The 23,823-nt window shown below is 39.3% G+C and overlaps 1 protein-coding gene across 1 annotated transcript in view; it reads right to left on the bottom strand.

Moving 5' to 3' along the window:
- Positions 1 to 23,021, bottom strand: part of LOC134211360 (uncharacterized) — a 167,365-nt gene extending 144,344 nt beyond the window's left edge. The window contains exon 1 of the mRNA XM_062688148.1: positions 22,318 to 23,021. The gene's annotated coding sequence lies outside the window, so the exon portion shown is untranslated. The remainder of the gene's footprint in view (positions 1 to 22,317) is intronic.
- Between the last annotated feature and the right edge of the window lie 802 nt (positions 23,022 to 23,823).

Consider the following 23,823-nt stretch of genomic DNA (forward strand, 5'->3'; position numbering starts at 1 on the left):
AACTGTCTTCCACAAAATATTTAGGAATATGGTACGATCAGAAAAGCAATTGGAAGATGCATGTTGAATATTTAGTGAAAAAATGTCACAAACGTGTGAATTTTCTTAGGACGATATCTAGTACTTGGTGGGGAGCACTCCCAACGGATATGATTAAACTTTACAAGACAACTATATTGTCGGTATTAGAATATGGCGGCTTCGTCTTCCACCAAACAGCGAAAGTTCATTTCATAAAACTAGAGAGGATTCAGTATAAAAGTCTTAGGATATGTTTGGGTCTAATGACATCCACACATACTATGTCAGTGGAAGTTCTTGCAGGAGTGTTACCACTAAATACTAGATTCCATCTACTGAATTCAAGATATTTGGTTTCAAAGCACATCTCATCTTCATGCATTCTCAAAAATATTGATGAATTATTCGAAATAAAACCTCAATCCCCTTTCTTGAAATCTTACAGATTATGTTTGACGATACCATCCAAACCTAAAGCGAACATGAACTATTTCGATATCGACCGCTCATACGCATTCCCAAAATTTACAGTCAATACATCTTTACTAAACGAGGTTCGTGATTTACCGGGTTTAGTACCGACTATGGTCCGAACTCTTTGCAACGAAAAAATGGCAGAATTTAATGAGCAAAATATTTTTTACACCGATGGTTCACTGTTAGAGGGAAAGACAGGTTTTGGGGTCTACAATACTAATCACCAAGCATTTTTCAGTCTGACAGATCCATGCTCGGTATACACGGCAGAATTAACGGCTATTTGGTATGTGCTAAACTATTTGAAATCTTTGTTACCGGGGGATTTCCTAATTTGCTCGGATAGCTTGAGCTCCTTGGAAGCTATTAGTAAAATACGAATATCCTCCAAAACTAGTCCCATGGTATTAAAAATCAGAAACTGTATTTCTGAATTACAACAACAAAAATTTAAAGTGTCTTTTCTTTGGGTTCCCTCTCATTCCGGAATACATGGAAATGAGTATGCGGATACTCTGGCCAAAAAAGGTACCACACAAGGAGAAGAATTCTCTCGGGAACTAGAGTCACAAGATTTTAACACCGTCATAAAAAGTGTCGCTCTAGAATCTTGGCAAGCACAGTGGAATGAGAGCGACCTGGGAAGATTTTGTTTTAGCATTCTCCCTAAAGTTCAACTAAAGCCATGGTACACAGGACTGAACTTTGACCGAACATTTATAAAAAATATGTCGAGATTAATTTCTAATCATTACACTCTGAATTCGCATCTTTTTAGAATCAATATCACTCAATCCAACTTGTGCGATTGCCAAGAAGACTACCACCACTTCGACCATGTGCTATGGAACTGCGATAATTACACGGAACCTCGAATCACAATGCAGGACGCACTGATACGTATAGGCAGACAACCCAAGACTCCAATAAGAGATATTTTGGGAATGATGGACATTCCAGCTATGCAGATAATTAATAATTTCATTGTTCGTGCTAAAATTAAGCTATAGATGTTAATATTTTACAATATTACAAATTAACAATTTAAATACTACTAATAGATGTATCGGCTACGTGATGGTGTGTATAGTTACCAAAATTGCCTAATAAAAAAAAAAAAAAAAAAAAAGAAAAAAAGGTTATTTGGACATATATTTTATTAGTAGTTCGCATGGAGAATGGTTATGTGTGCGCTGATATACATCATAAGTTAAATCTATGGATTTTTGCCAATAAATATGTGTGGATTTTTAGTAGTGTGTGTCGTTCGGTTGAACTTGTCCTTTGACCGTAAAATCCGGTCGGCCGAAAAGGTCATTTAGCCGAGAATGCTGTTTGGCCGAAATGGCCATTTGACAAAATGGGTAATACTGCCGGAAATGTCGTTTAGCCGAACAGGTCATTTGGCCGAAAAAGGTTGTTTGACAGAATATGTCATTTGACCGGAATTTTCGTTTGGCCGAAATGATTGTTTGGTTGAAAGGGCCATTAGGCCGAAAATGTGACTTGGCCAAGAACGTCGTTTGGCCGAAAAACCTCTGATTAATCCACTTAGCGGTAATGGTGCCTTTCTCATTCATTACAATTTTTTTAGTCACATTTATTTATTTGAAGAGGGAGTCCAGAGTTTTGACGGAAAAATAACAAAAATTTGAGCCTTCATAGAAAACTCTTCAGAAAACTGATGATTTTTTTTTTTCCTTTATTTTATTTATTTCCTTTTCCCTTAGTGTCCATAGACCAATAGGACAAAACAAGGGTGTATAAAGTGTTTTTTTTTTCTTTATTATAGTAAATTTTAATTAGGAAGCTAGTTCTTCACTAAACGGGTGTAGAAAGTGAAGAACTGAGGTTATTTCAAAGTTCAGCGAAAAAACAAAAGAAGGAATTCATATTTGTACTGGCTTTATTGACAGTTAGTTTTAGTCATTGCAGGAGTTATCGTTACATGTTGCATGCAAATCGAATGAGTATAAGTGCCAAAATGGAGATTTTTCTCAAACTTGTTTAAAAATTAGTATCTTGGTAATGACTAACCAAATTGTTCTGAAAAAGGCACCATTATCATTAGGTGAACTCTCTTCACATCTCGTACTTCTAATTTCTCATTGTGAAAATTGTGAAGTGCGATGTGTGAATTGAATAATAAGAAATGAGAATTAGAAAGTGCGACGTCTCATATCTCATGAGAAGTGCAAAATCTCACTTCTCGCATCTAATTTCTCACATGTTTCTTTTCACTTCTCCCTGTGAGAAATGATAAATCAGAAGTGAGAAATAACAAGTGAAAAGCAAGAAGTTGGATGAAGTCTTACTTCTCACTACTAATTTCTCACTTTTTATAGTAATTATTATTACATCAAACATCTAGGACCGGACCAAATATCACACCATTATCCACGAATTAGCGATTCTACGCATTTTCTTGCAAGAATATTGGAGGCTCATGGAGGTGAATGTATTACATTTTCACTGTATATTTTTATTATACGCAATACACTTATAAAATGATTATCTACACCAAGATCTATACTCATTATTATATTCATTTTATAATTGATTCAAACTCATATGAAATGTTTTTACATGACAAATTAATTATCTCCTTAGTCTATGGAAGCTGTTCCCAGCGCTTTCTTAAGCAGATGATAGGGCATTTATAATGTAAAAACACTTGCAAGGACGAGGCCAGGTTTGTGGAGAAAATGGGGTTTACCTAATTGTAAATTATGGCAGAATTTATAATAACCGTGGATATATTCATCTCTGCAACTCCATCTACGATTTCTACGCTTAACTTTTCAAAAGGACCTAAGTAACATTTTTTTCATGAATTAATTTGAATAGCGCAATCAACAGAACAACATGAAAGCTATTGATTGCAGTATTCAAATTAATTCATGAAAAAAATGTTACTTAGGTCCTTTTGAAAAGTTAAGCGAGATTTGTGCAATGGTTTCATGCTTTGCTATGCTATGCTAGAAGTATGAAGTGAGAAATGAGGAGTGAGAAGTGAGCTTTCTCATTCTTCCTTTATCACTTCTTACTTAGGGGTTCACTTCACTCCAAGTGAAAAAAAGGAATGAGAAATGGGAAGCTGTACTTAAAATGTTATTAAAAGCAGCATAACAAGTTATGAGGTATGTGGTGCTTAAACGTATCTTTGTCGATCAGCTTTGTCGAACCGGTCATTCCTGTAAATATATAACCTGGGGCGTGCCAGACAAAATATCGTTAAAATGATATTATGTCGAAAGACACGTGATATTTGGGAAACATGTTACATCTGAATTTCAGATTTTGTGTTTTAAACCAGTTAACAGTTAAGGACTACTCAAGCGATATGAGCTCATCAAAAATTATGAAGTGATTTAGGATACTTGACAAAGTTTCACATCACTAGTGAGAAGTAAAACGTCACTCTTATCGCTTTGTATTTATAACTTCTCACTTCCCATGCCATGATACATATTATTCATGACACATTTCATATTTGTTATTGATTCATCAAACGATATTGATGGTCAGTTGGACTAAAAGACATTTTCGGCCAAATGAACTCTGCAAAGCTAGCATTTGGACCAAACGCTTTTCTCGCCCGCCCAAGTGACTTATTTGGACAAAAAACTATTTCACCCGAATGATCTTTTCGGCCAAACAACGTTTTCTGCCAAACTATTAATTTCAGCCCAATAATCATTTCGACCACACGACATTTTCGGCCAAATGACCATTTTGGCTAAACGACATTTTAGGTTAACGAATTTTTTGGTCGAGTTACCCGCTCGACCGTAGGTCATATGACTTTAGGTTCGACTTCAGGTCATATGACATTTTTGACCAAACCGTTATCGGCCTCATAACTATTTTGGTCAATCCTCCAATTCGGCCAAATTGAATTAAGCTCGATGACTTTCCTTCTAAAATGTTATTCGGCTAAATGGCTTCAGTCGAATGATTTTCAGCCAAATAACCCTTTCATGTATTCTCAAATTCAAATGTAAACTCCGGCTTACGACAAAACTTTTCTTTTGAAGTCCGTAATCATTTGGGAAAGAACATCAGAAAAATGAAAATTTGATTGATGTGGTAAGATATTTGTATTTATAAATGTGTAATATTCCGTTGTGTTTTTATATTTCTTCTTGAAATTCTGAGAGAATTTTTAGATTGTTATACACTCGAAACGAACGTGTCAGGTTATCGTTTTTTTTTTATTTCACAGCCAGATTGGAAATTTTCAAATGGATTGCATATCCCAAGCAAAATCACGACCGTCAACATTCGATCGAGCTTTGGTGAGCAATTCTCGCAATTAGAATCGAAGGGGTACAACTGTATTGATCGACTTCTCTTCATCTATTTCATATTTAATTAATGACTCAGCTGTTTCAAAAGCTACAACCGCAATTGTTGCTTCTGGCGCTAGATGCAATCATTCTTTATCACACCAAACTATTAAATCTTTGGAAAAGAAGCTCAATTTGGTTATATTGATAAAAAGAAAACATCGACGAAGATAAATCGATGAATGCAGTTACGCCACTATGATTCTAAGCGCGAGAATTTTTTTTGCTTTAATTATATTTTGAAAAAAAAAACTGGAACGTACTGGATATCGTAAACTGCTATTGATGCGGAGACACCTTTCTTGTTTATAGAAGTGATTTATTTTACATCTTTATCTTTCATAAAAAATGACATAATTCTGGCACGAGATCTGATTTTTAGAAAGTTTTAGAAAATTCGAAAAAAATGTATTTTTTATTTATTAAATAAAACTAACTTTTGGGACTCCGATTAAAATTTGAAGAATAAAACTATTCGAGCAGGTGAAAACAGATCAATAATCTTGATTAGATATCAAAATGAGACACGGAAATAATTAATATAAGAGATAAAAGATCAGACGAAAATATGAATATTTTGCACAAAAACACCAGGGGGAGATCAAGTTATGCTACTTGTAAGAAGTGGTCAATATCATATGCTATTAGTTTGCTTTTGTTCATTGCATATGTTGATATTCTGATATTCTGGTGCAAATATGATAAATGATATTCCTATGCAAATTTTTGATATTGTTGCCGTCTTTTTATCATTTATATCAATCGAGTCCGTAACATGTTTTGTTATTCTGTTCATGGCTTCTGTCCGGGTAATGAATATGAAGTCTGAATACTACGTTGTGACTACTTAGCCTTTCAGAACTCAGCGGTAGAACAACCGGAAATTGTAATACGCCCGAGAAAGTCGAGAAAGTTGTATTTCAATTATGCTGATCATAATCTAATTCCTTTATCCACAAACCCATGTGACCCAATTACACGATTCAAACTGTTTAGTGTTTATTGTATATTGATTTTTTCCTAGCTTGAGCATCTAGATTCATTTGTGTTTGGCTTTTGAGTAATGGTGTCAGGTGTCACACTGATATAGGCTCATACTAGCGATACGAACGTGACCCATGTTGTGTAATCTTTGGTACTGAATTTATGAATTTAGACATAATCTGCACTAGTTGGTGATTTTCTCCACTGAACTGTTAATGCTTACTTGAGCACTTTACAACAGATTGAAATATCTGAAAAACTCTCAACATTTCTACTATAATCCGATTACAAGCACATGAAAGCTTAACTCACAATTTAACCAATCAATAGCCATCGAACAAATTTAATGGCCAATTCATACAACGGCTGAATAGAAAAGCACATCAATAGATATCGAACCACGTGCTATTCCCTTTTGGTACGAATGCAATGGACAAAACCCATCCAACACCCAAACAAATGTGGCAAATCGAGAACATTAGCTACATTTCGACCCCTCCCAATCGGTTACCCTCCCTAAACCAGCCATGGGAATAGAAGTTGACACACGCACCCTACGTTGGTTGAGGACTTTCACTACCCAAATCCAGTCAAATCGACCATATGGGAAGTTGCTGAGCCAGAAAAAAGGCGCGCTTCGATAAATATTTATTCAACAGAACGTACGTACGTTCGCCGGGCACGCATTATTGGGAGGATTTCCTTCCCGCGAGTGGTGGTTTTTAATTTTCCTGCAGTGCGTGGTAGGAAAGAAAGTAGGGATCGCAATGTTTTCCCCTCCGATACCGGGCAGAACGAATCGTTGGACGCGAAAACACTATAATTGGACGTGATTTATTGGCATTTGTGTGATAGGAAATTTTTGGTAAACGAATTTTTTGGTGCACTAAATCACTGTTCCATATCCAGTCGTAAACACTTCGAAATCCTCTGGTGGATACTATTCGGTTTAGTCCTTTGAAACCGCGGCGGTTGTGTAAATAGAAGGATTGAAATAGAACTCATGCTCAACTCATTTTTTTGGAACGTTCCCTGGGAACTGAAAATAATTAAATTATTTTCATGATTAAAAGCCTTATGTTTATCCTGCACCTAATCTCAATGCCAGTACCAGGCGACTTGCACTTCGGTTGCAAAGGGCAACCAACAAAGCAATTTCCGTTCTGCAAGTGGCAGCTGCTGACTGATGCACTCCCACTAGAAGCAATAATATTATTTCACCAAACACAATGCACGGAATATCCTTATTAGTTCCACTCGTCTGAGAAGCAGAGGAAAAGATCCGCACGTTCATCGAAACTTCCTTCCGCCTACACACGATGGAGTGGAATATATCTATGATGCTTTTTCCTGTCCGGAATTGGTTGATTGGCAAACGTGTGTTTATTGTTACAGGCGGGCGCAGTTGAGTGCTAGAGCACGTTTTCCGATTCACCTACGGTTGTAGGATTAGAATTCTGAGAAAAATGTGTGCTGTTTCTTTCGCCAGAAATGCCATAATTGAATATATGCGGCGGCAGAGGAGTTTGAAGTAATTGACTATGAACATTAGTGCCAGGTCTTCCCATTAATTGGGCGATATTTTAGCTCTGTTGTGATAGATGGCACGTGTCGGTGATGCTTACTATATTAGGGTCCATTATATGTTATGGTTAGCCATTTGAGATTTTATTGATCGTATGAGTTGCGCATGTAGATTCCATGAGGCTGGTTAGAAATAGTTCTAATCTTTGTTTTGTTTCTTTTAAAACATATTTTACAATCATAAACTTAACATAATCGATTTTCGTAGTCGGCTTTACGGTGTTTATTTCCGATGAAAATAGGTCAGTGAATATTTAGGGAAGGGTCAATTGGTCGAAAGCAAGGTCGAAAGTCATTTGGACTACACCCATTTGGCCGAAGGCCAGTTAACTGAATGTCATAAGGCCAAAAGCTTTTGTTTCGAATACATCACTTAACTGTAACTCAATTTGGCCGAACCCTTTTATCCGGAACCTACTCTTTTGCTGAAAATAATTAGACGAGCACGCCGAAATCTGTCTAGTCGTAAGATATTTATTAAAAAATATGTTTACTGTCGTAATCTGAAAAAGTGACATATGTGACAAATTACAACATACAAGTTTTCCATTTTTCTGTTAAACAGTTCAATGAGTATGAAAAATTGCGTACACAGAGAAAAAAAGCAGTAACTGGCAGCCCATGACTGTCAGCACAAAAATTTCCATGAGAATAAAGAAAATCAATAGAATTGTCGGTTCAGATTGGCTCTCGAAGGAAAGACAGTGATATTTGTCGATCGCTGCAAAGCCCGATTTTAGGACAAACAAACGGTAAGGTGCATTATTTTCAAGATTCGATGTATTTATGACCCTTTTCCCTTTTCAATTACTCTCCAGGTTGTATTCAAAACGAGGTTCCAGGTTCAAAAGACCCGTAATACGTGTCTTACGAAAAGGCAGGACAAAGCATATGGCCAGCTGTACTCAAATTGGCGGAAGATTATGCCTTGACGGAACACAACAACATTGAAGTCAGACCAAGTACACAATTTATTCCAGGACAAAATGGCAGTAAGGCTTATAAATTATAATATTATTCCATGCTTATCATCCTTATTTTTTTAATTCCTACCTGGACACGCATGACGTACCTGCACGCGCATGACGCGTGTCCACACGCTAGGGAGAGAACTCCGTGCACGGATTGGATCATCGGATTCGAAACTGTGCGAACTTCCAAAGACTCCACTACACTGATCGGTGGGAAGCAGTTCGCATATGGAGTCTGTGCCAGTTGTGCCTAAACGAGCGAGGGACCGCTAATTGCAAGCTAAATTTTCGATTAATTTCAATGGGTGTAAAGAGCACCACAACCCACTTTTGCATACCCACAATCATGAATCATGTCAGTTCATGAAATCATGATTATAATAATTCAAGGTACTACGCAATCTTCATCAATCGATAAACTGCATAACCAGTTATACTTCGAACACTTTTTTCCCCAGAAGTAAGAACAGCTGATAGATAGCAAGTCGGGCTTTCACTCAGTGTACTCGAGTTCAAATCCGCTGTTGAACTTTTTTTTAATTTTTCGATCTCAACTGGGTCTCCAATACCGAAAAATTCATAGAGGCGAAAGAAAAATCAGTACATAAGCATGGATGAAACCAAGAAGTCTGGATCCGAGTGGGAGACAGCGATCGTGTCATTGTCATGGAATCAGAGGCAGGAGACACGTTGAGGCAGAAATCATTTCATCTGCGGCGTCAGAACGATGAACGTGGAACATGCCATTCCACAAACAAGCGAACGCGAAGCATTGCGGGGCCGTTACAAGCGGTCGCAATTGTTGGCGGACAAACTACTGGTACGGTGGATGTCCAAATATTTATTGTTGATCAATCAGAAGTGGCGGAAAGAAACGCCACCACGAGCGCCTGGTAGCCTCAAGGGTAGGTTTGGGAGGTCATTGACGAAGTTAGCGGTGCTGGAAGGTCAAGGTCCCGAACTGGGCGAACCTACCGACGATGACGCATTCGTTTCGAGCCAAATAATGTTGTCGTGACGATAGGGTAGCGAAAGAATAGGAGTGTGTGAATCTTAATTTTAGTTTTTCACGATTTAATCAATCCTACCCTTGACTTTCGCATGAGTAAATATCATATAAACCCGTCGGAACAGATAACGAATATATCTGCTGAAGGAATGAAGAAAATCCATCCAGCCGTTTTCGAGTTATGCGGATACGAACACAGACCATTTCATTTTTATATATATAGATAATGAAATTTCGCTTATTACAAAAAATGAAATAAAATAGTTTCAAGCTGTTGTATAAACGAAGCACTTCTCTGGAAATTAGTTTGATTAGGGTGGTCTGAGAACCAACACTCTTCTTATTTCTCATTTATCGCTTGGCACTTCCCACTTATCAATTTTTACAGTGAAAAGTGAGGAGTGAGAAGCAAGTAATGAACCATGAGGGGTGAAATTTATGTTCAAGATTGTTGAAACTGATAACTTCTGATATTGATTTAAAAGTTTTATTTAAAATATTTTAGTTTATATTGAAATTTCAAAAAATTATTCCATTATTCCAAGAATAGTTGCGTACCATAAAATAGTTATTCACAAAGGTTAATGTTGAAATAAATTGATATCGATAAACCAACCAGTTTCAAAGCCTGGAGAAAGCAAACAGTTTTATACAAGGAGTCAGATAAATCTGTCGGTCTAACATTAACGTGCATGAATCATTCCATTTAATACACAAACACCATTACGCAATGTACAATATTACACAACTCCAGCTTGTAATCACACCCAGCTCATCTTATCCCATCAGTCACGTCATCTCATCCGAGGTAGCTGCTCCACCATTGCATTACTTAATTACGACCTCGCGCGCGAGGAGTAACGTCCAAACGTTCCTCCTGTATATGCTTCTGTGGCTTCTGCCATGTTCCTTATCCGAACATGTGTATATTGTTTTACACCTTATCATCATCATCATCATCTTACCCGGCTCTACCTCTACCTACGCCTGCAAGACGTGAACTCCATGTCCAGTTCAAAACAATTTCCCAATAGGTATCACCTTACACACCTCAACTCCGCAGCGCGGTCTTGGAACAGTGGTGCAGTACGCGCAGCCGGGCGCGCATGAATGGAAAATTGAAATTAGCAATTATGATAATTATAGGGGAATCATAAATTAAATTTTTCACTTTCTTCCCTTGGCTTGACGCGGCTTCACGGCTGGTGACGTCGATAGACGGTGTCGAGTGCCTTCAGGTTGAACCGTCCGAGTCACAGGCAAGCTGCTAGAGATGGATTGTGCCGCGGATGACTAGACAAGCCGCTCCGTCCATCCAACAACAAAACGGTCGGATCGGAAGTTGCTGCAATTGATGAACGTTAGGATAAAGGTCGAGATTTTCCCGGGTAATTTCTTGTCATGAGTCATTGACTGCGGATCTGACCGCTGCAAATGATCGAGCATTGGCGACATTGGAAGTTGACCTTCGTCTGTACGATACAGACGCTCAAAGGTCGACATCCATAACTCACCCAAGCCGAGTCGACAATAACTTAATTTGTGGAGTCGGTCAGCGGAGGCCGCGGTTAATTTGACTTATTGCCTAAATTTGTAAGGCTGGTCTGAGAAAGACCCCTCCGGCTTTCGTTGTAATGAACCGATGTTTACAAGAAGGTTAGCTCATCAAGCGTGCAACGCACAGCATGGTTTTGCGTACCGCACGCGGTCCGTTATCAGTCGTCATATCGGACGCATTCATTAGCATACATATTCATGTGATTAACAAGAAGAACGCTATTTTCGAGTAATTGAAAGTCACGATGCATTCTACACGCACACCCTTCAAAATTGAATAATAGGCCTCAATTAGGGAAAGAGATCCGCAGGGGACCGAATCAGGGGAGGGTTGAAGAGGACTAAAGCAAGGGCCGTAAATGGCAAAGCGTGAAAGCACTAAAGGCTCTAAAATCAATTTATAGCCGCAAACAATTCACGCATGAATATCAACTAGAGCCGATAACGTTCCCTCTCCGTTGCCTGTTTAAATATGTGAAAATTATATTGAAGACATTCTGATCGGATCTGGTAACTGCTTTCGCGCTGTAATGAGGAAGGAGGTACCAGTATCAATAGTAGCAGTTGGTGCGTAGATTAATCGTTCAATCACCGCTCCAGGTTGCGTCCACTGACGTTCCACAGAAGTACAAAGGATAATAGATGGCAAATTTCGCTCATAGCAAATTAGCTTCCTGCACTGGACCGAGCTTACAAGCATACTCCGCATCTCGGGTTTAACGTTTTAATTTCGTTCGATTACCAAGTCACGAAAAATGCATTTTCCAGTTACGGCCTATTGCCCTACCGCTGCCACAGAGTGGACGCTGCTGTGCGTTGTAGAACCATCTGTTTTCGCCGAGTTGGCGGGGAGGGAGAGTGAAGATTACGCTGACCAGGCCACTCCGGGCAAGCGTTACGCGTTGAGAGTGCTTTTATAGCATCCTACTTTTGCCGAAGCATGCCGAATGTGGTGAAGTGCATATCAAGATCGAGAACACATGTCCAGGTTTTTTTTGTATACAATAAGGTGTGGTCTGATGCGAGATAATTAAATGTATGTAATTGGTTAAAATTAGTCACAAAGTCAATCTACTAAATTGCGATTGTAATAAAATCACTGCTTGAAAATAAGAATTTTCATTCAAAACAATGGTGAAGAACTAGTTTCTAAAAACTAAAATTCATGAAAATAAAGGAAAAAACCTAATTGATCCACCTTGATGCCCTTCTCGCTCGTTTAGAAAGGTTGATAAACATATAAGAAAAGTCTAAAATAATTATAATAGGTGAATAGGACTCCGCTGCCGTAATCTGAAAAGTGACATATGCGCCAAATTACAACACTTTGTCAGATTACGGCAATCCGGGGCTCGTATAAAAAGTTTGTTTTGACTGCTACTTCCGAGCTCATAGTCCGTTCAGTCCAATTTTTAATAGGAAACAATTGGACAGGATTTCCAGTCGAACGCAGCTTATTGCGAGTAAATCGGTTAATGGCAAGTGCCTTAAACATGGCGAGACTTTTGTATGCGTCTTTCAAGCGTCAAAAAATGTATTTTGGCCATAACTTATGATTCCATAGTTCGGTCAGCCCAATTTCCAATAAGAAATATTCCCCGTCGAATGCAACTTGTTGCGATTAAATCGGGTAATGGTAAGTATCAATGAAATTATCGAAACTTTTTTTGCACATACACACAAGCATCACATCAATTCGTCGAACTGAGTCGTTTGGTCTTGGGTCTTGGTTACTATGGGTCTTAGACCCTCCTATAATAGATTTGTTTTTGAAGCAAATATTACGCTAGTACTTATAGACCGTTCCGATAGTTATAAATACACTAAGAAATAGTCGGCAATCAGAATGGCGCTTGATATTTCATCAAAATGTCGATTCCTCTTATGCAACGTACACACCAGTCAAGCAGTTGGACGAACATTGACTCCGCCCCCAAGAAAACGCTTCGGTTGCTGCTTTGTTTGAACATTTGAGCATTTGTAGTGCTGTTGAACAAACCCCCATATATTTTTTGATGGTTGGTGCTCGAGTTGGTGCTTCGGTCGTTCGTGTGGGATATTGTTGGTCGAATAAATTGATTGTTCGTGTCGCTGTTGGTAAAACTTGATGTTTGAATAAACGAGAGGTGGAGTCAATGTTGGTCAAACTGCTTGACCGTGTGTACGTTTCATTATAGATTATGACTCCGCGAACCTTGACTCCACCCCGACAACTCAAACCAAAATCAAAACGTTTTAATTTTTTCCAACCGAGCTGCCAACTGTCAAATGGTTGTTCGAACAACTTCACACATTTCCAACAAAGCAGCAACCGAAGCGTTTGCTTGGGGGTGGAGTCAATGTTCGTCAAACTGCTTGACTGGTGTGTACGTTGCATTACATCCTACTCCTTCACGTGATATATTAGTTCCGATTTTTATTTGCTGAAAATTAAAAAAAAAAGATGAAGGTTTTATTTTCGACCAAATTTTTTTTGGCACAAAGTGAGTTATTTTTAGAACGTGTTTTTTGGTAAATTACCTAGAGAAAACCGTATAACTGTTAAATCAATATAATTTTCAATACAAACACATAAAAATTTCTGTCTTTCTGCATAAGCGACGAGATCTGGTTGAAAAATGATTTTTTTTAAATCTCTTATTTATTTAACAGGCTCATGCGCCATAAGGCATTACGGAGCCGACTTCCTTTGAAATTTTAATTTACAATTTTCAATTTCAATATAATTATGCTTTTCCAGAACCATTGTCTGAAAGACTGGTGGTCTGGACACACTGCTCTGTGAAAACTTTTTTTTATTTAAATTTGCTATCCGTTTTGATAGCCGCTTTTTGTTCGTTGCTTCGATGAAAACCAATTCAGTCGTTGAGCTAGATGCTGATGCTTTGTCGTCGTCGTCATCATCGTCGTTATTGTCTTCTGCTGCAGCAGGTGCGCACGGGGCAGAAGTAGATGGATTGGGATGATTGTTGTTCATCGGCGGGAAATCGACGTCAGAGAATACTTTTTCGTTAGGTGGTGGTGGATGTTTCGATATTGTTCTGTACGGCAAAGTTCGAACATTTTTGTTGGGGATGAACAAGTTTAGAACATCGTTTACATGTTTTTGGCTGATTTGGATGAGTCACCAAGCAAACATCTTTTCCGAATGTGATGTACGACGGTATAGGTTGTTTAAGCCTCATCTGCAGCACTCGTACTCCGTTTGGAACGCCGGGGAAGTAGTGTTTCCAGCGCTCGCTTTGAATGGACATCACATCGCCAAATTTCTTCATGAATTAACCTACAGAGGCGTGAGGTGTGGAAGGAGGAAGATCGTGTACTCGCACAGTCACTGCCTCGCTATCCACATACACGGGAATCTTGAACAGTTTCCCGTTGCTGATGAAAACACGTTTTATATTATGCGCCTTTTGATAGCGTAGTGCCGTATCATTGTCCACAATTTCAATGTAAACACAATTTCGAGTGTTGTGGAGCTGGATACTTTTGACGTCTGGCGAGATTCAACTTGATTTCGTTTTCCAGAAACTGATGGACTTTGGCAACATCAGGTCGTACTGGAAGAACGTTGAAATCCACCACAAGAGTATTTTCCCGAACACTCATATTTCTACTTTACGAAGCACAGTAAGTAGCAACACGTCTTGTCTGAATGAGCAACGACTATCGAAAAATGATTTCAATGACCTAAAAATTCCGAAAAACCTCGAAAAATATTTCGAGAATGAAATAACCCTCATGAGTGCAGATATGGTTTAAGCATCAGACCATATTGCTTCAAAAACTAGAAAACTGGTTGCATTAGTTAAAAAGAGAGCTCGAAACAATTTTTAATGTTTTTTTAGGCTAATTCTCGTCCGATTGCAATTATTTAATTTTCGAAACCCATAATGCTTGTTAAATGAGTGCCAAAAACAGATCGTATGGAGTAAGTAGAAATATTTATGTAATTTTCTGAACAAAACCTGAAAAACATGTTGTGCAAAATCCTCAAAACAATGGGAAGTAAAAATTCATAGAACATGATAAATATTCGAAACATTCTCGAATACTCGATGCTATATGAAAGTAAATAAAATTTTGGGCCATATGTAACCATTAGATTACTTGAAAAAAATTGGAATTATTCAATAAACAAAGTGTATTTATTATTATCGGAACGGTCTATAGTGTACGAGAAAGGAAAAAATGAATTTTGACCATAACTTATCCCATAGTCCGATCCGGTACCATTGGGCCAGGATAACGCGTCGAATGTAACTTGTTGCGAGCAAATCGGTTAAGGATAAATGCCAGAAAGTAAGAAAATCAATTTTGGGCTTAACTTTTTATCCCATAGTCCGATCCGATCAATTTTTAATAAGAAACAGGGACAGGATACTGTGCCGAATACAGTTTGTATCGAGCAAATCGGTTGAATATAAGTGCCAGAAAAATTGGCGAGACTTTTTTATTTGTTTTTAGCGTAAACAAACGAATTTGGCCAAAGCTTTCCATCCCATACTTCGATACGGTCAAATCATTTACGGTCAAATTCATTTACGGTTTTTCTGTACGGTCAAAATTCATTTTCAGTGCAAAACGAAAACAAATTGGCAGGCTCTCCCATACTAAAATCCAAGATGGCTGAAGCGTGAATTTGGCACATTGGAACACCTAGTGGTGTATTCATCTTGGTTGGGATCAAGATAAATACACCACTGGGTGTCTCAATCTGCCAAATTCACGATTCAGCCATCTTGGATTTTAGTATGGGAGAGCCAGCCGGTTTGTTTTCGTTTTGCACTGAAAATGAATTTTTCACCCCGCCTTCTTCTCTTCCACAAACTTGGTAGATTGGTGCACCTACTACTGTATTCATCTTAGTTGGGACCTGAGATGTTGAGACAAAGTAATCATTGCATACACAGGTGCCTTGGTAGAATGTCATTCAACCGTAATATCATGTGTACACATCGTAGTTACTAGTCGTGATTGACCGAGAAACAACAAATAATGCACAGCTTACCAATGGAATAGTTTCTTGGGACTCACTGTCAGGGATTGAATCCTAAAGAGAATGAACAAGTCTCTCACTTATCATCTCTGTATACATATACGATATGTAGCATACCGCGAGAGACTTTTTTCGCAAGCTGTCATGGTGGAGAACTAATTCGGGAGTCTATAACCCATGATAAATTTCTTTAAGAAAGCTCCAAATGCGGGGATCACTAGCTCTGATGATGCATTTCAACTTGTTCTACACAGCTGTGCAGTAACCAACACGAAATGAGCGAAAACAAAGCGAAAATCACCATTTTTCTGTAGGGACTTCCTATCCGATTCTGTTTTTTCGCTCTTGTATAGAAGTTTGATAAATTTGTTATCATGACTTGTTATGAATCGGAACAGCTTTTGCCTCTCTTTTATCCTTCTTCGTTATCTATTGAGAATGATTTCTGCAAACCCTGCTCACTGTACATGATAGTATCAGCGAGAGCAGCAGGATCAGGTTTCCACAATACTGCCCAGGTAACTAATTTTCTTCTTGCAGATTCTTCATGCACAGGTGAGTTTCTTTCTCGGGCGAGGTTCGTCACATTACAGGTTCAGGTAAGTATTTTCTTTTCAGAACACTTTTCCACACATGCACATAGTTTATTTGAGTTCTTTGAAAAACACTTTTATTTTACTAATGATTTTACTAACTACTTTAAACCTTTAATTTTCTTTTACTAACTACATTTCAACTTATTTTTAATAATCAACACTGACGAATGGTAGTAGCAAAACACGGGAACATAAGAAGAGTCTCACTGGATCGTCGAGGCCTTTTATAGTTGGTCTATACAATGCAGGTCGTCCCGGAAAGTGTAGGAGGCAACGGCAAAATGGTAGATTCCGGAGAGCAGTTGACCTAATTTGAAGTTTGCTGGATCTGACGAATAGGGAGCACTGCTGATGCCTTTGGTCGTATACGAACAGTACATGCTTTGGAGTTTCTTGAATTCAAGACCAATAACGATGCCGGCCACGTACTCACATCCAATTAGGACAAGGGGAGAAAAATGAGTTCGACACTCATTGCTACAATAGACCGAGGAATCCTCTGCATCTCCATGGAAATAAGTAGGGGAGAACGGTCCAAAATGCACCCCTTAAGCTTTTTCGATGTTTTTGTCCATATAAACAAAAATACCCAACCATTTCAACGTATAGGTGCAAAATTTACAAACCCAGCTACATTTCACAATGATCTCCTATTCAAAACAATAAGGTTTTCATGACTTTGTAACGCATTTGTTTTTCCTAATGGATTGAACTACAATCTTACGGATGTGGTGGAAAAATAGAAAATCGTTAAATTTGAGTAAATATGAAGGGATTTTGCTATTTTTTTCCAATGGAGCTCAATGATGGATAACTAATTATGAATTGTAATGGTAATATTCGTTCATAAATGTACTACAACAGATTATATGAGTGATTTTATGAGTGAGGCCATTTTGCCCCAGGGGTGCATTTTGGACCATTCTCCCCTAATATGTTAGTTGGGAAGGAAATCTTTTGGATATCGCCTTGGTAAGCGACTAATTATTTATTTTGAACGTCGCCACATTTATGATGATACAAAAACGGAAAAGCAACGCGTGTCTAACGTATTTTCCCGAAGACTGATTCGATATCTTAACTACTTCGCGACGCTTGAAACACGCACTGTAAAACATACTTTCTCGATATACTGCAAACTATTGAAGATCGCGCTGGTTTCGCTGTGTCCAGTTTGCCCTACTTAGTATACGAGAAAGGCAAAAAATCAGATAGATACGTAGATATAGAATTTTGAGAAGAAATCCGCCTTGAGGTACTAATCCCAGTGCGATAAACGACAAAAAACACTGATATGTAGGCAATTTATTTGTCTTTATTCGTATTTAATTATACACATTACAAGAATCTCTGTCGTACGCAAATTGTTGCAGACCATTCAGATAAGTTTTAAAAAGTGTTAAGAAAATTGTTTTGAGCTATTAGTGGCATGTCTTTACTTGTCATAAGACGAGTTCGTACAATTCCATTTAATTCCACCACTTGATTGTACCAATACCATTGACAGAATCGAGTCGAGTCCAGTACGAGTCACTGAAGACAGCCTTACTGTTAGGGTCGAAATATGTATCTGTCAACGGTACAATCAAGTGGTAGAAATTAAAGAAATTGTAAAAATCAGGGATATAGCGTAGCTGTCATCCCCATACAGATGCACCGTAGTAAAATAAATTTGACATTTTTGGAAATTCTGACAGTTTTGGGCATTGACCTTTTTTGACGTTGGACAACGTCTTACCCGAAGGTACTGGGTGCCAAATCAGAATCGGAATTGGAGACCGTCAAGAAATTATGTAAGATTTTGAACGTTAATAGCACCTTTTTCTTTCGATGGATTTAGGAGATTTATATATCGCAATCGTCTTGGAACTCTCCAGCCATTTTTCAATTTTATTGAAACTCAAGATTTTTTACGATAAACTTTTGAAAATTTATATTCTTGTCAAACCGAGTAAAAATTTCAGAACTAACCAATCTTGTTAATGCATTTCCAACACGGACATCAGATCGATGCCCTAGCAACACATATGTCTCATTGCAGTTTATGTGACTTATATACAACCAAAACAGGTCACATAGGAGTTGCTGAGACCAGATCGGACTGAACTGTGTTACTAGGGTGTAAGTCCACCACAAGATTTTCTTTGTGTATAAAAGAAGCAGTGCTTGCCGTGCGCGAGACATTCTTCACGCGCGCATTGAACCGAACGGACTGCACCGGATTGATACGAGATGACGTGAGGCATGGCACCAAAGCAGGCGGCGGCGAAGCAGCGAAAAGGAAACGTAGACGAGGAGGCGGTAGAAAAACATCGTCAAGCTCGACAACAGCCGAAGCGGAAAGCTTTACGTCTGGCGCACTACAACACAAGGTCAACGATCACTAGCCTTACGATTCAGACCAGTGACGGGAAATGTCATATCGATGTCATGGGACTAATTTGTTAATAACTTTTTTCACAAGTAATTTACAAGCGTATGTTTTATATAAACATAAAGCACTCAAAGGATACTAAAACTTTTTCTAATAGGTTATTGCTCTAAAACTGAAATTGGCGGCGTGAGAGCCGAATTAGTGTCAAATGACATTAATGTCATGACATTCCGTGGCATATTTTTAATTTCAATATCGTGCCTCACACTGTATATTTAGAACAATGACCTGTTTGGCAAAGTTGTAGGATTCTTTAAGCATTACATGTTAATAACAAAATCCGAGTTGTAAAAGACTTTTGAAAAAAGTTATTAGCAAATTAGTAATAGCAACCCCATGACATTTTTTTGACATTTCCCATCACTGAATTCAGACCGCCGCTCCACCTCCTGTTGCCGAACAAATCGATCAAGCACGGCGTCTGATGATGTGTAGGCACGTTGTATTCACGACATTTCTGCAGTACTTGGCGAATGGCGAACACCTGGTCTGTGGTGGAGCGTAAGAACCGCGGTGCTACCAATGGTGGATGGAATATCTCTCCAGCCATCTTCAAGAGACGATGCGCCTAGCTGCTCTTCCGTTGGGAGTGCCACTTCCAGCTGCTGCGCGTATTCTTGGGTTAGTCTACCGTCTTGTAGCCGCCCAATGTAAAGCCGCGGCGTCTGACTTCGACGCGTGTTGTACACCGTCGAGGGTTTTGAGCGTAGGCATACTGCAATGAGGAAGTGGTCAGATTAAATATTCGCACTGCGGTAAGTGCGGACGTTCGTGATGTCTGAGAAGAATTTACCGTTGATTAGATCCTGGTCGATTTGGTTTTCCGTTTCTTGATTAGGTGATCTCCATGTGGCCTTGTGGATATTTTGCGGGGAAAGAAGGTGCTTCGGGCTACCATTCCGCGGGAGGCTGCGATGTTTATGCATCGTTGGCCGCTGTCATTCGATACGGTGCGAAGACTATCCGGTCCGATGACCGGTCTATACATTTCCTCCCTTCCTACCTGTGCGTTCATGTCACCGATGACGATTTTGACGTCCCGCAGTGGGCATCCATCGTATGTCTGTTCTAGCTGTGCGTAGAACGCTTCTTTCTCGTCGTCGGGTCCCGCTTCGTGTGGCTGCCACCCAATCACACGATGGCGCATCTTACCCAGCACTATGAAGCCGGTTCCCAGCTCGTTGGTGGTGCCACAGCTTTGGTAGAAGGTAGCCGCTCGATGCCCGCTTTTCCACACTTTCTGTCCTGTCCAGCAAATCTCCTGCAGCGCCACGACGTCGAAGTTGCGGGGATGTAATTCATCGTAGATCATCCTGTCGCAACCTGCGAAACCTAGCGACTTGCAGTTCCATGTTCCAAGCTTCCAATCGTGATCCTGTATTCGTCGCCTAGGTATTTGCCGATTATATCGAGTCGCATTATCTCTTATATTGTTCGTAATGATTGGTTTTCCAGGCGGCTTATTGGGCCTGCGCAAACCTCCTGTCTCGTCGGAAGGCCGTCGTGTCAGGGCTGTTTAGCGTCCCACCCAACACCAGGACTTGGGCTTGTGCGCCAGGACTTGGGCTTGAGCGGCACACGGTCGCTTTGGTGGGGCCTACTTGCGGATACATGCAGCTTTTTATAGAGGTTTAAAAGGGTCCACTGTCAAACCCCACCACATCCTAGGCAAGTCCCACAACTCGCAGATGGCCTGGGGAGGGATCGTCAAGCCCTTGGACATAGTCCCTGCTGCCCGTGCTGGTTGGAAAGGTGCATCGTTGAAAATAAATCGATTTATTTCAAGACCATCTTTTAAAAGACAGTTGAGCCGAAAAGATTTTTTTTCCAAAGTACAAAACACAATCGCTTAGTGACGCCAGAATGATCAATCGCACCGATTGCCATACGTTGTCCAACGGCTACCTTGGGGTTGTGTTTTTTTTACTCAACCCTTCTGATTTTTCCATTTTTCAACGGGGACGGAGTTTCAACGGTGTTAACTCCTGTTACCGACTTATTTTTTGGCGTGCACGTGAGTGCACTACACTATTCAGAGAAATAAAACATTTTTAAGTCATAAATCTGTATAAGTCAACGAATTAAATAGTAAACCATTTTAGGAATGTTTTCTATGTTTGCTAAATTGATTTAAAACTAGCCTGAATATGTCCGACCTTGTTCGGCACCGCCAATTAGTTTTTCAGTTCTCATATCAAACGCCGAACAGATAGAGACGTTGTACTCTAGATTAATTGTCATGCAGTTATTTCATTTTCATCGAAATTCATTATGAAATATGAAAAAACAAACATTCCGTAGAAAAATGTTTTTAACTGTTCTATTAGCATATTCTATTAGCAGATTTTCTATGCCCGCCAACTGCATGAATATGCATCTTGTGTGGCAAGTAAAATGGATACACTATATGCTCAGGGAGCCAAGAATGTTTCCAACCCGAAAGCATCCTAGGTTGGACCGAGAATAGAACTCGTCATCTTCGGATTGGCAATCCTACGCTTTTTCTCGTAAGACTAACTGGAGACCCGTGTTGTACAAGATGCAATAACGTGCGTGCTCGAGTGGTAAATCGGGGCTTTATGTTCAAATTTTTATTTATTATTCACGTGTAATTGCAGATTTGCTTTATCAAAGTATAAATACAAACAGTTGATTTTTATTAAGGTGACACGGGAAGCACAAACAATCATCAAATCGTCATCATTTCATCATTGAATGCTTAATTTTTTTTCTACAACAAATATGACTTTGAAAAAGTATCACAGGCGCGTGCTTACTCGTAATCTACATGCTGATACTTTTACAGTTATATCAAACAGCTGAAACCCGAGATACGCCGCTCCAAAATTACGAGGTGGAAATGCTAGAAAGAGACAAAAGATAGGAAAAATATCACGGTGTGTAGTGCCTCCCCGAGTCACCTTAAGATGAAACATTTTAAAAGAGCCCCTCCCTCCTTAGCTGTGCGGTAAGATGTGCGGCTACAAGGCAAGACCATGCTGAGGGTGGCTGGGTTCGATTCCCGGTGCCGGTCTAGGCAATTTTCGGATTGGAAATTGTCTCGACTATCCTGAGCATAAAAGTATCATCGTGTTAGCCTCATGATATACGAATGCAGAAATGGTTTCCTGGCTTAGAAACCTCGCAGTTAATAACTGTGGAAGTGCTTAATGAACACTAAGCTGCGAGGCGGCAATGTCCCAGTGTGGGGATGTAATGCCAATGAAGAAGATTTTAAAAGAGAATTGGTAGATTTCTAATGAGTCTATATAGAACACATTATTTAATGAAAAACATTCAGTTTTACTTGTAAAAATAATGGATAAAAATTCTTACCTTCAAATGAACATTCAATTCAAACAATTCAAGTCTCCAACTACTCTCCAACAGTTCAGCTAAACAAGTGATACCAGTTACCTCAATTATCGATCGGCTATTAATTTACTGCCCCGATCATTATAATTCCACACCTCCAGCATTGCGACTAAATGAATTATGAACGTTGATTATTAAGATATGCAACGTGCAATTTCAGGTCGATGCTCGCACGACTTGGACCACCCAGTGATAGTAATCATCGGGAATTCCTCCGTTGAAAGCTTCACAGTTCAATAAATTTCCAACAGCACTATATTACACACGTCAGGTTCAACCTCTCACCGAATTTAACTTTAACACCACAAGGCCAACATCCAAAATTATTTCCAATTTATCCCTTCGGGCTTTATCCTTGCCACCGAACACAGCACACAGGTCGGCCGATGACCAGCCGGCCGGTCAGTCGTCTAAATTTACTTTCACTATCACGACCGGGTTCGATGAGGCTCGATTGACTTTTATTCTACCAGTCGGGACAATCATTGGGTAATTTGATATTTTCCACAATTTCGCTTCGCGATTCGCTTGTCCTGTGCTGAGCCACCAAAAGTCATATCCGTTGTTCCAACTGAGTGACCACTAACCGATCCCGAACCGCGCCTTGTTCGAGCGATAGCATAAATCATCGTCCTGCCCGCCCCGTAGTCGATCGCAAACTGAGCGAGAATGTGCCGCTTACGAAAATAAACTTATCCTGATTGGGAATGGTAGCAACGACACACGCTGATGCGGAATTGGCCGGGCGAGGTTCTCGCTTTCAAAGCCACCACACACGTCCACACAGAACAATCGTCGCAATCGGCACCCGACAACACAGTGCGTCCTTTTTCCCTCTCTGGTTCTAATAACGGGTGTATGTGGGTGACTGCGTGTGTTTGTGTTGTACGCACGATACAAATGCACAAAAATGTTTCATTCTAATGCATCTTTCGGATTTTTTTTTCTTTGGTGCAGCCATTGAGAAGGTGCATACGCGGCATAAATCTAATAAAATAATAATGCAAGAAAGAATGAAGTTTCGATGTCGGCGGTGATCAGATCGACAATCGTTTCGTTACGTGGTCGATTCCTTCTTATGATTCGAGCTGTAGAAGAAGGTAAGATGGAATTAGTTTTTCATCTTTCCCTTGCCATTGTCAACCGGTTGATTCTGGAACAGACAGGGATTCAGAAGAACTGTTTCTAAATTTATCAAAATATTTTCTTCAAAATGATTTAGTTTTGTGGTAATAGAGTATAGTAGCTTCTTGATAATGTTTTTGTATTTTTCTGCACACATCATATTGTAGAATTGGTGTTCTATTAATTATTTTCGAGCGAATTTTCAATTTTTACTTTAGTAAATCAGGATTCCTCCAAGGAAATATCCCCGGCTATTTTTTTTCTCTCTTACGAACAATCATTTGCATATAATATCGTTTCTGCGCATATGCATACGACATGTTTTCGAATTGGACAAATTGT

This window comes from Armigeres subalbatus, chromosome 2, assembly GCF_024139115.2.
Source record: "Armigeres subalbatus isolate Guangzhou_Male chromosome 2, GZ_Asu_2, whole genome shotgun sequence".
In the NCBI taxonomy this organism is placed as follows: domain Eukaryota; kingdom Metazoa; phylum Arthropoda; class Insecta; order Diptera; family Culicidae; genus Armigeres; species Armigeres subalbatus.